The 15,602-nt window shown below is 36.5% G+C and overlaps 1 protein-coding gene across 9 annotated transcripts in view; it reads right to left on the reverse strand.

Moving 5' to 3' along the window:
- Positions 1 to 15,602, reverse strand: part of NEK10 (NIMA related kinase 10) — a 102,512-nt gene that overhangs the window by 52,642 nt on the left and 34,268 nt on the right. The window lies entirely within an intron of this gene.

The following is a 15,602-nucleotide window of genomic DNA, read 5'->3' on the forward strand; positions in this document are numbered from 1 at the left end:
TTCCTTTTCCTTCCACGTTAGAATTTGGAGTCACTTGCAACTTTCTGATTATACTACAGATTATCTTTGGTAAAGTACCTTTTTTGGAGATGAGAGGTACTGTGTAAATTCAGTACTGGATGCAGTCTGGGTAAAGTGCTAGAAGGTATGCTGCTGGTATGTACCAAATAAATGAAGAAATCACATTTTAAAAATAAATCGGATGAGGTCCTTTAGACAAACTATTATGTGGAAGTGGTATTAAATGATCTTAGCAGAACAGAAAGTCAGAAGGAAGGTCACAGTGTGGGGAAGTGATATAGACTTACAGGTCAGACATTTCAGATAAAATTATCAGGCAAAATAAAGATTTCTATGTGAAACCCATTTAACAATTTCTCTTGAATTTTGTTTTTGCTATTACATAACCATGGGAGAATAAAGGATGTTGAAGATAACGTTCGAACACAATACCCTTTCTGGAGTTGGACTGTCATTATTCCTCATTGTGACACCAGTTCTTTAGAGGACTTTGTAGAAATCTCATCTTTAATGTATTAAATGTGTTAGAGCAAATATCAGTGTGGCAACTCAACATAAAGATAGTTAGCTTAGTAACAGCCCCTGACTTCCAAGCATGCTTCTATACAGAAAACTGAATCTGAGTTGAATTTTACAATCTTTCATTCTGTGACTGAAAGGGACTAAATAACATTAAAATCCCAAACTGAGATTATTCAATCCAAATCGATGCATCTATGCTAAAAATATTATGGTTGCATAGCAGTCACTGAAAGAATAAGCTGAAGACAAAGGAGATAGGGAGAAACATAAGCAACCTTAACTTGGCGTGCAGAATCTTGTATCCATGAACAACAGGGAAAAACCTAGCTTGATATTCAGAACAAACAGCAGTCCATTGGCTTTGTGACTAAGCAAAATGCATTTGTTGTTACTATGATTTGGAAATCACAGAAAAAATGGACAGGCTTTTTGAAGGTTGTAGTTATAACAGTTTCACAAAAATGCTTGAAATTAATGAAGACATTTGATCTGCTTATTCATGCTGAAAGACTTCTCATTCTAATTGCATCACTAATCCTCTTTTTTTTTTTTTTAATCAAAAGGAGGACTTACAACAGAGTACTACCTGATCTTTCCTTACAGAACAAATGTCTTTAGCCAGAAGGCTCTGATATTTAGCACATTAGGATCACCAGTACCCTAAATACATACTGTTCTCTGCTAGAAATACGGTAAATGACTGAAGTAACATTTATCTAAGATGACCACAAAATTTTTAAAGAAAATCTAAAATCCTATACATATATGATATTGTGCTTTCCTATAACCAATGAATTCTGTACTTCAGATTTTTAAATAGAAATTTCAAAGATTTTTTATTTACTTTTAAGAGATGAAGTAGTGAAATCCCTCACCATGTTCTAAAGGCATGCCTCACCATCTGCTAGTTAGAAATGTGGGTGGCATGCAGTACTTGTTGACTAGCAAAACAATTTTGCAGTCAAGCTGCACCTCTTGGATCTGCACTGTTGAGGGATGACAGAGAAAGTTCCCAGTTCTGTTCCTGTGTGCACTGCTGCCCACAAACAGGTGGGTGGTGGGAGTACATACGGTTTCTCTAATTCAGTTGAAAACTGTGTATAAACTCTCACTGTCTGGTCAAGACCAGAAGGAATGAGTAGAACCAGACTTTGAAATTTATTCCATAAAAATCCTAAAAAAATCTGTCTTAGCAACAAGAACAGAAAAATAATTTAAGGGGGTAGCATTGGTATGGGTTTCGTTTTATTTGTAAAAGCAGGCTTCTTCCTTTAATTCTTAGATTAAGAGATCTGGATTGGACAAAATAGGACAAAAGAGGACAGTGGCACTAATGAAATTTCTAGCAAACAGATGTGCACATCATAAAATGCATTCAGTGTAAAAATAAAATACTTAAAGGGAGAAACTCTGAGCTGATAAAGAATTTAAATTTCATCGCTTCAAGGGCTGATCATACTGCTGCAAAGCAGCAGTGCAGATGCTTTACCCTATGATATCCACAGTCTTGAATATTATAAGAGGCAGTGGATACTTTAAAAATTTGTCATTTAGTGCTTGCAGTTAACTTATTCAGAATAATCGATGCAGTTTTCTTCTAGGTTTACAAATCACTGCTCATTTCAAAATTACATATTCAAGCTGAAAAGGCTTACTTCAGCAGCATTATGTTAAAGAAAGTCCTTCATTGAACAAATGTCCATGGCAAAAGCAAGGCTAAATCCTTCTAAATGAAAGATACAGAAATATATCCACAGAATAATTCTCTAAATTCTCAGTATCCTTGAACAGACTGGTTTACAATTGTTTCTCAGAAAGCTCACTCTTGCTCATCATATGAGCATTTCTTTTATATATAATAACAAATAGTCTTCTACACCAGCAGCTTTAAAATGTCTTGAATTTGATACATGCATCTATTAATCCAAAGAGTTATCTTTTTTTTTTCCTTTTGAACTACTTTTATGAAATTAAAGAGGTACTTTAATAGACATGATAACTTTCCATATTATCCCATCTTTTTTTTTTTTTTTTTATTAGGGTGAAAAGCAAATAAAATCAAATCTTATCAATATTTGTTCTAGTTTTAAAACAGCACCATTTCACCAAATCATCTCTATATGGCCTTGGAGATATTTTTACAATCAAATTTTCATTTATTATTTTAGTCACTGATATTATTTTGTCATGGTATTTATTTAAGAATATTTTAAACTTTACAAGCAGACTTTAAATCTGGATTCTGTTACATTAGTACTATCACGTACCTATATGAAAGATAACTATCCTCACAGGATTAGGTCATGGTCTTATTAGTTTTTACTGGACAAATGTTCCTATATGAAGGAAGAAGTTCTGAATTAGGAGGGGGAGGAAGGGAGGAGCTGAAAGAATGACATTTTCAAAATAGCATTAATTTTCTAGAGCTTCTAAGGCTTGTAAGAAATGTTGTCAATACTATCAGGCTGACCTTACATGAGACACAAGTGAAGATTTCCCATGCTGCAGAGAACTTCAATAAACCAATCTTGAGTTGTCTCGGTACAGCGTTTACTGGTCTAAGTGTTTCTGACAGCAGTTAAGTAAGGGCTGGTGTATGTCACCCTATGAAGAAAACACCCAAGGAGCATCTTCAAATGAGATATGATTTCAGCTAGACAGTTATGGATTAAATGAACTAAGAATGATTCTTCAAGACTAACTCCCAGAAAATATGATGGCTATAATGAAAGTGAAAAGAAATAAGAAGCAAACACTGCTGCAGAAGATTTTAACAATGACTGATAACTATTGCTTTTTATCATTATCATTCTTCCAAGTAATTATTTACACTTTGATGAATCACAGAATCACAGAATTGTAGGGATTGGAAGGGACCTCAAGAAATCATTGGGTCCAACCCCCCTTGCCAAAGCAGGTTGCCCAGGTAGGCATCCAGACAGGAAAGAAGATGAAGATTCCTGCAGTTGTTGTTGGTTCTACAAATGCTCATGCATAGAAGCCATATCTTGTTCAGGAAGCTACCCGAGATGAAAATAGTTATATGCTAGAAGAGTATCAAATATGTTTATTTTATTCTTCCTCCCCTACATCTACACATTGCCATTTCTCCTATGGACAAACTTGCTATATACTTTTTTTTTTTTTTTCCTCCCAAACACTAAAAGAGTCTTTGCAGCTTCTATTAGCTTCAGATATTCAGATATCTTTACTAAGTTATCTATAAAACAATGTTTGCTGTGAATAATCTTTTTAGTTGTCATTAGTTGCTAGTATAACTCATCACAGCCGAGTAGACGAAGGAACTTAAATATCCACTCAACTGACAGACCCCACATTTTACTAAACTGCAGCAGGATACTTTGTGAGTGTTCAGAGAGTAGTATAAGAACATAACTAATCTATAATCAGTTCTTTGAATCACAGAAGGGCAGGGGATTGGAAGGAGAAGCTAATCACAATAGCTTCCCAAAGAAGAAATCAAGGGAAACAGAAAACCAGTTGCTGCTTGTCACAGACTTTTCTCTGGACAGTTTGCTGTAAGCTACGGGTTACATTCAGTACTAAAAGCAACAAAAGAAAGGAAAGGAGCCAAAGAACTGATGGTTTAAACAAAGAGGTTCTGTGAAAATGGTTAAAAGCTATTTGCATTTCTCACCTATGAGAAGAATTCAACAGAAGCCTTTTTGGGATATTCTGTCTATGCCTTGATGATGAAACTGGAACAGGATTTTCAGAAACTAGTTTGAAATTTTGCCTTCACAATTTTCTGTTGCTAAATGTATTGCCAAGGAATTGTAGAGTAATTTATTACATTGTCTACTAAGTTGTATATATGTTTCTCTCTATAAATTGTTATTTTTTTCTTGTAAACTATTATATATATATAAAGTTTCTTCCTCTTCTCTTTCAGACATTCTAAGGCACTTCAAAAAATTCCATCTGTCAACATTGTCTGTGGCAGTCCAGCAAGTACAATGTTGAAGTCTTTTGCTTAAGTATCAATGGCATGTGGTAGAACCAAAAATCTGCCAAGAATTCTCCTTACGTACTTGAAAGTATGGAAGACATCAACATTGTTTGAATATAATTATGCCAGAAACAGTGGTGTTATCTGGATAAACAAATCTATGCTTAATTTGACAATGTGGAACATAAAATTAAACTTAAAGAGCATGACATCTACCTCATGCTATCTAAACAAAACCAACTTCCCTTCAAGTATGGACACTCACTGTTTTACACAGAGAGAGATTTGTGTGCATATATATACAGAAACATATTTGCATGTATGTATGTATCAACATACATATATAGTCCTACTCAAAGATATATTTTGGGCCTCTAGACTTTTCCAGCTAGGACAGTATTCTGTGAATACTACATTTTGGAAATGTAGCAAGAGAACTATTAAAATATAAAAAAAATATAGTACTATTGACTTACCTCAGGAAAAAAAGAAAGGGAAACAAAACTCTCACCATAATGCAAAGGCCATGGTTATCAATAATTAAGAGCCCTTTACAAACAGATCACAGGTATTGAAGTTTCATGGGGTTTTGCACGCAGCTATCCCCAACAGAAGGGTTTCTATAAACTTTAAAAAAAAAAAAAATTTAAAATCTATTTGCAATGGTTTTTCCCCTCATCAGGATACAGTCAAAAATATGGGGTGTAGACCTATTGGGAAAATATCCCATAATGATACAATTCAGTTTGAATTTGGCTTTCTTGTCTGTACACTGTATCTGTTGATCTGGAAAAAAAAAAAAGTTTGCTATCAATGTGTAAAACCACTACATATTTCTAAGCTTTTACTTCTTAAAAAACTTATTTCATGGACAACTGAAAAAGCTTTGCAGACTCTATCAGCAAAGGTGATGTTTATATTATTGAAGAATGCCATAAAATATCACATTTCACACTAATGAAAATACAACAGTTATCTAATTGTGCTCAAAACGTGCATAGCTGTTTCCAATTGTTTTGTGACTGAATTTTCAAGATTATCATATGTATCTCTGAGCATTCTGGGAGGCATAAAAAAGAAAAACATATCAGAGTTCTAATTTATACCTATTATTCCTTCAGACATGTCATGGAACAAAGTCTAAAACAGCAAGAGGAGTTATAAGTCAGATTCTGAAACCTACAGAATAAAAATCTCCTTTCAATGTGATTTTTTATGTATATTACTAAAGACAAGCATCACTTCCTGGTCCACATATCTAGTATTCTGATACATACAAAAATATCTAGAAGAATGTCAAGCTGTCAGTTTTAACAGAAATGCTGTTGATAAATTATATCTCTAGGATGTGGAAAAGTGCTACCCATGAACAAAGAAAGTGAAACATTCATATCCTAAAAAGTACTCATAACATGCATCTGACAGATACTTCTAAGAATTGATTTGTTCTAACCAGACACATTTTCCAGTGAATTACAACTACAATTTCATATAAAATACTTTGAGGAATGGCCTTATTCTTAACAGCTCAACAAAAGAAAAGTGCTTTTTCCTTTTATCTATGGAACAGAAACTTGGATGTTTAAAAATGGTCAAGGTTTTTGTTTATTGAGCTATATGCCTTCCAGAATTAACTTCATGCAGTGTGCTTTGTACAAATAACCAAGCTTAACGAGAAATCATATGAATATTTAAAATTGAAAGGGAGACATGGGAAAACAATTATCTGCTAGAAGATGACCACAAGCAGTAATGAATCCAATTTTATAGCAACTCTAAAATAAATCTAATTCTTGAATAACCGATTTCACACAAGTTGTTAATTTCACCTAACTTTAAACTCCTGTAAATTAGATTTATGCTAAGCTAGTGCTCCAGCTCCCTCTGCAGCAAATGGAGAGAGAAAGGCATGTCAAGAAGTTGATTCATTTCATCCTAAAATAGATAAGGATGTTTAAGATACATGGGATTAAATTCATTATTGAAGTGACTATTTTTCTCCATTACTTTCAGTCGTCATCTAACAGACACAGACACAGACACAGATTTCTAGGTTGGAAGAGACCTCAAGATCATCGAGTCCAACCTCCGACCTAACACTAAGCACTCCACTAAACCATATCGCTAAGCTCTACATCTAAACGTCTTTTAAAGACCTCCAGGGATGGTGACTCCACCACCTCCCTGGGCAGCCCGTTCCAATGCTTAATAACCCTTTCGGTAAAGAAGTACTTCCTAACATCCAACCTAAAACTCCCCTGTCGCAACTTTCGCCCATTCCCCCTCGTCCTGTCACCAGGCACGTGGGAGAACAGACCAATCCCCACCTCACTACAGCCTCCTTTAAGGTAACTGTAGAGAGCGATAAGGTCGCCCCTGAGCCTCCTCTTCTCCAGGCTGAACAAGCCCAGCTCCCTCAGCCGCTCCTCGTAAGACTTGTTCTCCAGACCCCTCACCAGCTTGGTCGCCCTTCTCTGGACTCGCTCGAGCACGTCCATGTCCTTCCTGTAGCGAGGGGCCCAAAACTGAACACAGTACTCGAGGTGCGGCCTCACCAGAGCCGAGTACAGGGGGACAATCACTTCCCTAGACCTGCTGGCCACACTGCTTCTTATACAGGCCAGGATGCTGTTGGCCTTCTTGGCCACCTGAGCACACTGCTGGCTCATATTCAGCCGACTATCAACCAATACTCCCAGGTCCTTCTCGGCCAGGCAGCTTTCCAACCACTCATCTCCCAGCCTGTAACTCTGCTTGGGGTTGTTGCGCCCCAGGTGCAGGACCCGGCACTTGGCCTTGTTGAACTTCATACAGTTGACCTCAGCCCATCGCTCCAGCCTATCCAGATCCTCCTGCAGAGCCTTCCTGCCCTCGAGCAGATCGACACACGCACTTAGCTTGGTGTCATCTGCAAACTTACTGAGGGTGCACTGGACGCCCTCATCCAGATCATCGATAAAGATATTAAAGAGGACCGGCCCCAGTACCGAGCCCTGGGGGACACCACTTGTGACCAGCCTCCAACCAGATTTGACTCCATTCACCACAACTCTCTGGGCCCGGCTATCCAGCCAGTTTCTAACCCAGCGAAGCGTACGCCAGTCCAAGCCCCGCGCAGCCAGTTTCTTGAGGAGAATGTTGTGGGGAACGGTGTCAAAAGCCTTACTGAGGTCAAGGTAAACCACATCCACAGCCCTTCCCTCATCCACCAAGCGCGTCACTTTGTCATAGAAGGAGATCAGGTTCGTCAAGCAGGACCTGCCTTTCATAAACCCATGCTGACTGGGCCTGATCGCCTGCTTGCCCTGCAAGTGCCGCGTGATGACCCTCAAGATAATCTGCTCCATGAGCTTTCCTGGCACTGAGGTCAAACTGACAGGCCTATAGTTCCCCGGGTCTGCCCTCCGGCCCTTCTTATAGATGGGTGTCACATTGGCTAGCCATCAGTCAACTGGGACCTCCCCCGATAGCCAAGACTGCCGATAAATGATGGAAAGCGGCTCGGCCAGCTCCTCTGCCAGTTCTTTCAGTACCCTCGGGTGCATCCCATCGGGCCCCATCGACTTGCGCACATCCAACATGTTGCAGGACTTGAATTAGATCCCCAGTTTTTGAATGAGTCTCTAGAACTCTAGGTGTGGAAAATATCAGTTGTCATTGTGAACAACATAATTAAAGGCAGCTTAACTCCAGATGGTTAAACCCAGAAAAACTATTCAAGTATTAGCAAATAATTTATTTATTTATTTTTTAAACCTCTCCCCTCCTTCAGTTGAAACAGACTCTGTCATAATGTCCCTTTTAAATAAGACCCTGGTAAGACCATGGATACATTTCAAGCAGAAAATATGGTCACTCATGGTAATAGAGCAAACAGAAGGAAAGACTGCTCTGCTTTCAGATGACTCAAACACAAACAGCTTGTTCTTCTAGGCCCTTTTTAGCATTTCTTACTAAGATGCCTATCCTATTTCTGATTCTAAATATTTTACTGTATTTCAATTATCCTGGAAGAGTATTACAAACATTCATTCTACCACTTCCTAGCTAGTCCTTGACTTGGCTGTTCTTTGAGTCAGATAACTGGCATACCTCATGCTGCCACCAGCATTTTTTATGCCACAGCTGGCCTGCCATTCCTTGAAATAAACAGTCAACCCACCACTACACAAAAATAGAAATGGTGAAAAGAGGACAGCAGACAATTAAAAAACAGTATTAACGTTTCTCTAATGAGACATGGCCTCTCATTGCTCCTGTGCTTACTCTAGTAATGCCTCCATAGAGTTCAAGAACTCTATTATTAGAAAGCTATGTGCTTTCACTGATTTTACCACTGAAGAATCACAGAATGGTTTGGATTGGAAGGGACCTTAAAGATCATCTAATTCCACCCTCCCCCCGCCATGCGCAGGGACACCTCCCACCAGACCAGGTTGCCCAAAGCCCCATCCAGCCTGGCCTTGAAAGCCTCCAGGGATGGGGCATTCACAGCTTCTCTGGGCAGCCTGTTTCAGTGCCTCACCACCCTCAGAGTGAAGAATATCCTCCTAATAGCTAATCTAAAGAAAAATCACTAACTATTCCATGCAATAACCTGCCGGGGGGGGGGGAATAAAAGGGATGGAACAAACCAAGGAAAAACTAGGGCAGTTTGACCAATCTTTGACAGAATTTTTAAATCTGTCTACTATGAAGAAGCAAGCAACTGAACAAAAGCCACACCAGAAACTAAAACCCAAGACCCAAGTGAAAACAGGAAACAGATTTAACTGGTGACAAGTGATATAGAAAAACAGCACATACAGTATTAAGGAAACATCAAAGACAGCAAGATGATGTATAATGGCACTAGAATTTGAATCTACACACCATGTACTAAACAACAAATAAAGAAGAAAAAGAAACAATAAAGACTTAGAATCTGTAAAGGTCTATGAAGATACTAATACAGCTGAAATTTAAGATAGGAGAGAATAGGGAGTAGGGAACCAGAAAGAACAAACACCAAAAGTATTCCAAGTCCTGCAGTTCAGATGTCAAAGCAACACGTAGCTCGTTTAACATTACTTAAAAGAAAAATGAAAGAGAAATAATTCTAGCAAATAAATACACATAGCATTGGACTAGAAGATATTTACAAGCTCATAAAATAGTTTGATGAAATGACTAATCTTTTTTCTAACAAAGAGTTCAATCATTATGATCTGTTCCAAAGGTATTATAAATTAAAAGTCTTAAGCCACTGAGACAAAAGACATAATAATTAATATATATTAAAATAATTGTTATACAAGTTCTACAGAAAGAATTATTTCCAAGAAACACAGGTTTACAATCTGTTGTCTTGGTAGACTAGTACTTTTTCTTTCAGACAGCAGTTTAAATTTATCATGGAGTTTAAAAAATCATTACATATTACATTATTTTATACTTTTTTTCCAATTCTGCATTCTCTCGTGTGTAGTATTAAGTTATGTTTTGTGGTAGGGACTTCTATCATCTCCATTGGACCATTATTCCAGAGATCAGTACAGAGATCTTTATGCCCTTTTTTTTTTTTTTTTTTCTTTTCTTACTTCCTTTCACATCATCTCCAGTTTTACTCCCATGTATAAAGAGGGATAAGGAGTAATTTTAAACCGAAAGAGGGTAGATTTAGATTAGATATCAGGAAGAAATTCTTTACTATGAGTGGGATGAGATACTGGAACAGGCTGCCAAGAGTTGTGGATGCCCCATTCCTAGCAGTGTTCAAGGCCAGGCTGGATGGGGCTTTGGGTAACCTGGTCTAGTGGGAGGCGTCCCTGCCTATGGCAGGGGGGTTGGAAAGAGGTCATCTTTAAGGTCCCTTCCAACCCAAACCATTCTATGATTCCATAATGCTGTGTGAGACTGGATGTGGTGTTGAATATATTTCAAATGTGAAGTGACAGTTGCTATTTAGCCAAACTTGTTACTTAATAAAAATTATATAAAATTAAGACATTTAGGTGTCTTTTTATAAGTCAGTCACTGTCAACTACTTTTAATGTTCTTTCTTGAAGTTCATCCAGTTTCTCTTTTTAGCAATGGTATCCTCATAATGAAACAATGTTTTATGCAGAGTTGCACTGTAGTATACAGAGACAGTATTGCCTGCCTGTCCTCAGCTATACTATGCCTGAGGATTCCCACTCAAATTGCACTGGACTTTTTGCTGACACATTTTATTATAAACCTATGCCTAAATTAAAACTGCAACATCACAATTACATTTCACAGCTATATTTCATTTTCAAAGTGAATTAATCAACTTTCAGAAGATCCTCTGATAAAAATTCTGTATTAATATACTGAAAGGATTGTTCAACTTCTGTCTCTTTTCTAATCAAACCAGGAAATCTTCTCCAGGAGCCAGTTGTTCTGTGAAACTTAGGTAACATAACACAGTATACAGACTGTTTACTCCAAATTAAGATCCAGGAATCTTCCTTCACAGCTAAAAGGATGATGGACAAAAATACAATATTAACCTATAATTACCCGGAAATATAAGTTCCTTCAAAACACCCCATAGAGAAAACCACTCATCTCTAAAAAACAAACAAACAAACAAAAAAAAACACCAAAGCCCACATACATACATTGCTCTGAGTATCAGTTTTAAGACATTTTAGAACAATGATGTTTCAGAAAGATCATGTTAAAACTCCTACTAGTGTAGAACATTCTTACCTAGTTTTTAATGATGCCTGAGAGGTCTGCTCTTCTTCACGTTTTCCCAACAGCTTTTCATAAAAAAATTACAGTACTATTGACTTACCTCAGGAAAAAAAAGAAAAAAAAATAGGAAACAAAACTCTCACCATAATGCAAAGGCCATGGTTATCAATAATTAAGAGCCCTTTACAAACAGATCACAGGGAATCTATATTGCATCCCAACCTTAAAATTTACAGCTTTTCCTAGAGTTTTTCTAAAATTTCTGTATACATATACAAATGCAAAAGCAGTTGTAATCATGACTCAACTAACTTTTACTTACATCTCTTGGTCTATTTTTGCTGCACCCCCTTGATAAGCTGAAGATCCTTTTTGTGAAACAAATAAATGGTTGGAATACATGAAAGGAAACATTGTATTCTATATGCATTTACAATTTGCACTCTCTTCTGGGAGGGCTTTCAAGACAGCTTGATAATAAAGACTCTGTCACCACTAACTTCTAGCAGATTGTTTCTGGTGACTTATGAGCTGGAACAACATTTCAGAGTTCATTATCAATTCCCTAAAGCAGTTCATTTCCTCAATTTTTAATGTATTAAGTGTAAACAAATCCATTTAATATATTTTGTATTCTAAATGTACTCATTGCTGGATTTTTTAATTCAAGGACATAACCAATTAAGAGGAATTTAATTAGTATGACAGTAGGATAAAAATAGCATGAAGTAGAATTTTAAAACATCACAATTACAAAGCATAATTGTATAAGCCCCTCTCTAAACATAAAACAGTGTCTGGTGTTATTTAGAAAGACTCAGTTTTTATCAAATTGCATTAGCAAATGGATTCAGGACTTTCTTTTACAAGTCAACACCAAATATAGTCAATGTTTGGTACACACAGAGATATGCTTTTATCTAAACCACTTTGCATAATGCTGTAGAGCCAAGTCTCAATAATAAGTATCAGACACTGCTTATTTTGACATTTATTGTTTTGTTTCTGTGCTGCTCCAAGAAGGGCAGGTTGCATTTCAAATTACCCAGAACTATTTTCCCGTCAATTTAGAAGAAAGCAATTTCTGCCACTCTAAAATGACAATGCTGCCTCTTTATCTCCACCCTTTCCTTTTTTTCAGAAGGAACGTTAGTTTCTGCTTTTGCAGGAATATGATGTTCTTGCTAGATGTGAATTCCCAATATTTTGATTATTTTATAGCCCTTCACCTCTATTTAAATCATCCAAAAATAAAAATAAACTAGTCCAAGCACTGATTAAGTCTATATTCTCTGACTTTTGCTTCATTGCCTGTGTTTAAAAAATTCAGTCAGTTCACTTCATTCTATGTGAACAGTTTTCTATATCAAAAAACCTCTGTCATACAGAGTACTAGCCAAGTACCTTGAATGCAGCAACCTGTGCATTCAGTTGTTTGCAAAACCTTTTTAACATTCTTAAATGATTATGGCATTGGAATGACTTCAGTGGTTTACCTGTCACTTTAAATATTACTCAAGTATACATTTTAAATACAAAGACATCAGTATCCTATCCACATTCTGTCTTCTGACTGCATACAGGCAAGAATCACTGCTTCCATGATTTCGCCTGTGGAATAGAACTGAAAACAAATGCCCCAAAAGATCACTTACTGAGAGGCTGCAACATATCAGTGAAATGTTATCTTCATGCCTACTTCTAAATAAGTGGTCAAAGAGGCAGAAAAAGAACTGCCAAAGTCCTAGCTCTGATGCACACTTCCATGTATGAAGACAGGGTATGAAAATAATAATAAATGTGGTATAAGCAAACATTAATATATATATATATATTTAAATCTACAACAGATTTCCAGAGCTACTCTCAAATAATAATTACCTATAATATGATTATAGAATATATATAATAATATACATTACATATTGTTATATATATTATAAATTATAATATATAATTACCTAAAATATGAAAAGACCCAACAACATCAGCTACATCTGGCACAGAATTGAACAGGAGAAAAAAAATGTAGACAGAACAAGAAAATTACAGCTCGGTGACCCTGAGGACCGCTGGTATATGGTTTGGAACCTGACACTTCCTAATACTGCTCTAACCTGCAGACACTTTACCCACAACATGTTTAAAAAAACACATTAGCTTCCCATACACAACATTTCTGCCCAGTTGTAAGTGAACGAAAATCAGTTTTTATTATGAATTTTATTATTTATTTATAACTCATCTCTAGAAAGAGATGATATGGAATTAATTATACCAAAACCTTGCTAAACTAAACTACCCAAACTATCAGTAATGACTTGTGCTAAGCTTCAGGAGAATTTGGGGAAGCAATTAAGGTGGCATTGCAATTGTCTTTCACTCACTAAGCAGCAGCATATGCATTAGTCTTTAAAGTATGGACTTGAACATTCAACACATTACAAGATTAGATTTAGTGACTAAGGGATTAAGTGTCAATCACTACCATTCTGGCAGTAGGAAATCACAAGTACAAGTATCAAAAGCGGCAACATGAATTATATTCACCTGGTGAAAGTCTGAGTTTTTGACCCACACTTGTGATTTGGAAGAACAACTAATAGTCCCCTGGTAGCTTGGAACTTTTAACAATGTATTACAAGTACATGGGCCAAGAACTCAGGTAGGTGCATGGCCATCACATGTGGTCACCACAGCGGAAAAGAAGATTGAAGAAGACTGGCATCAGAAAAGGCTTATAAACTTCTGAGAAAGATACTGGCAGTGCCACAGCCACAGTGATAATCTTAGGTGAAATTTAAGATGAAAACACTTCAATTTTTATTTATTTATTTTATTATTTATTTACTTATTAGGATATAATGTTGTGTCAGGTTTTTCTCCTGATTGGCAGGTATGTTGTAAATGAAAACTTCTGATGAAAACAGAAACAGTATTAAAGAGAGCATGTTGTGCAACATTCTTGGCTTGTGTATCTGTCATTCACTGTATTTTTTGTTTGTCTGTTTTGGTTTGTTTGTTTGTTTTAAAATTCCCTAGGCCAAATAAACTCCACTTTATTTACAGGAGCTGTAAAAATATGTAATGGGAATTTACAGTAATGCAAGTAAGAGCAACATAAAGTCCGGAGATGAAGAAAGCCAAGTTCTGACTTCAGAAAGCTGAACGCTGAGCAGAAGCAACAGAGTTACTCTGAAGAGAAGGAACAGCAAGGGGCTGTATATAAAAAAGGTGTTAAAAAGAAGCCGGGACAAGCCTGTGCAGGAATAAGGAATATTTGGTCTGCAGTTCTCCAGCTGAGATTACATATATGTTCTCCAGTTGTATTATAAATACATTTCCATAATAAAACAAGAGAGGGCAAGCAAAGCTTTACCAATAATTTTGCACGGGAATAAAGATCCAGAATTCTGATACTGATTTGCAATTCCTGAATTAATTTTGGATGTTAGAATTTTAATCATCAGAAATTCTGAACATAAATGACAGGCCCAGAACACATCAACTGCTATTATGTGAATCAGTATTCAGGCTTAGTGCTTTCCACTGTTTACATATTTACCTAGACTACATTTTCTTGCTTTTGTTTGCAATACAGTAACCTCAGTGAGGTGGCATGATATAATCTATACATTATGCAACACAAAAATAAACTCTGTCCTGCCCACAATTAAATCTGTTTGGGACAATCTGACATGCAGATAAGTGCTGTAAATTACACACGCTATAGACATACTGAGGTGAACCTTTGGGACAGAAAATGTCATCTATTCTGTGTTCTTGAGAGAACAAAACACAAGGCAGTAGTAATCTAGGAAGTTAGGTAGCTATATTGGTAATGTAAATTTAACACAATATGGTTGCTCACTTCTGCTTGCCCACAAATGGGATGACAAAGGAAACTGCAGCTCATTCTGCACATTGAATGTATGGTCTGAGGTAAAATTTTGTAGTTGTTTCTGCATTTACTAAACATAAATTACAAACAATATGTGTTATGCTTTCTCAACTTTGAAATTTTGAAACTACAGATAATATTTTTTATTAAAACCAAATACCTACTGATCCAAAACAAATACACTAGTAAAAACTTCAAGTACTTTTCAGAAGGTAAGTTGTCTACATATACAATGTAACTGAACACTGACACCACGGTTACCTTAAGAGCCACTAAAATTAAATCGTATTGTTTACATACGTCCTTTTATTGCTTGGAAATGCATTTCTTTATTCTTAAGGGTATGGGTAGAAGAATAAGTTATTACAGAACATCAGATATTTCATTTTTCCACCAACTTAACCCACAGTACTAATACCAACATGCAAGAAAGGGCAACTGAAAAATAGGCTGGGAAGCAGCTAGGACAGAGTAGCTGTGCAT

Source organism: Cygnus olor, chromosome 2, assembly GCF_009769625.2.
Source record: "Cygnus olor isolate bCygOlo1 chromosome 2, bCygOlo1.pri.v2, whole genome shotgun sequence".
In the NCBI taxonomy this organism is placed as follows: Eukaryota; Metazoa; Chordata; class Aves; order Anseriformes; family Anatidae; genus Cygnus; species Cygnus olor.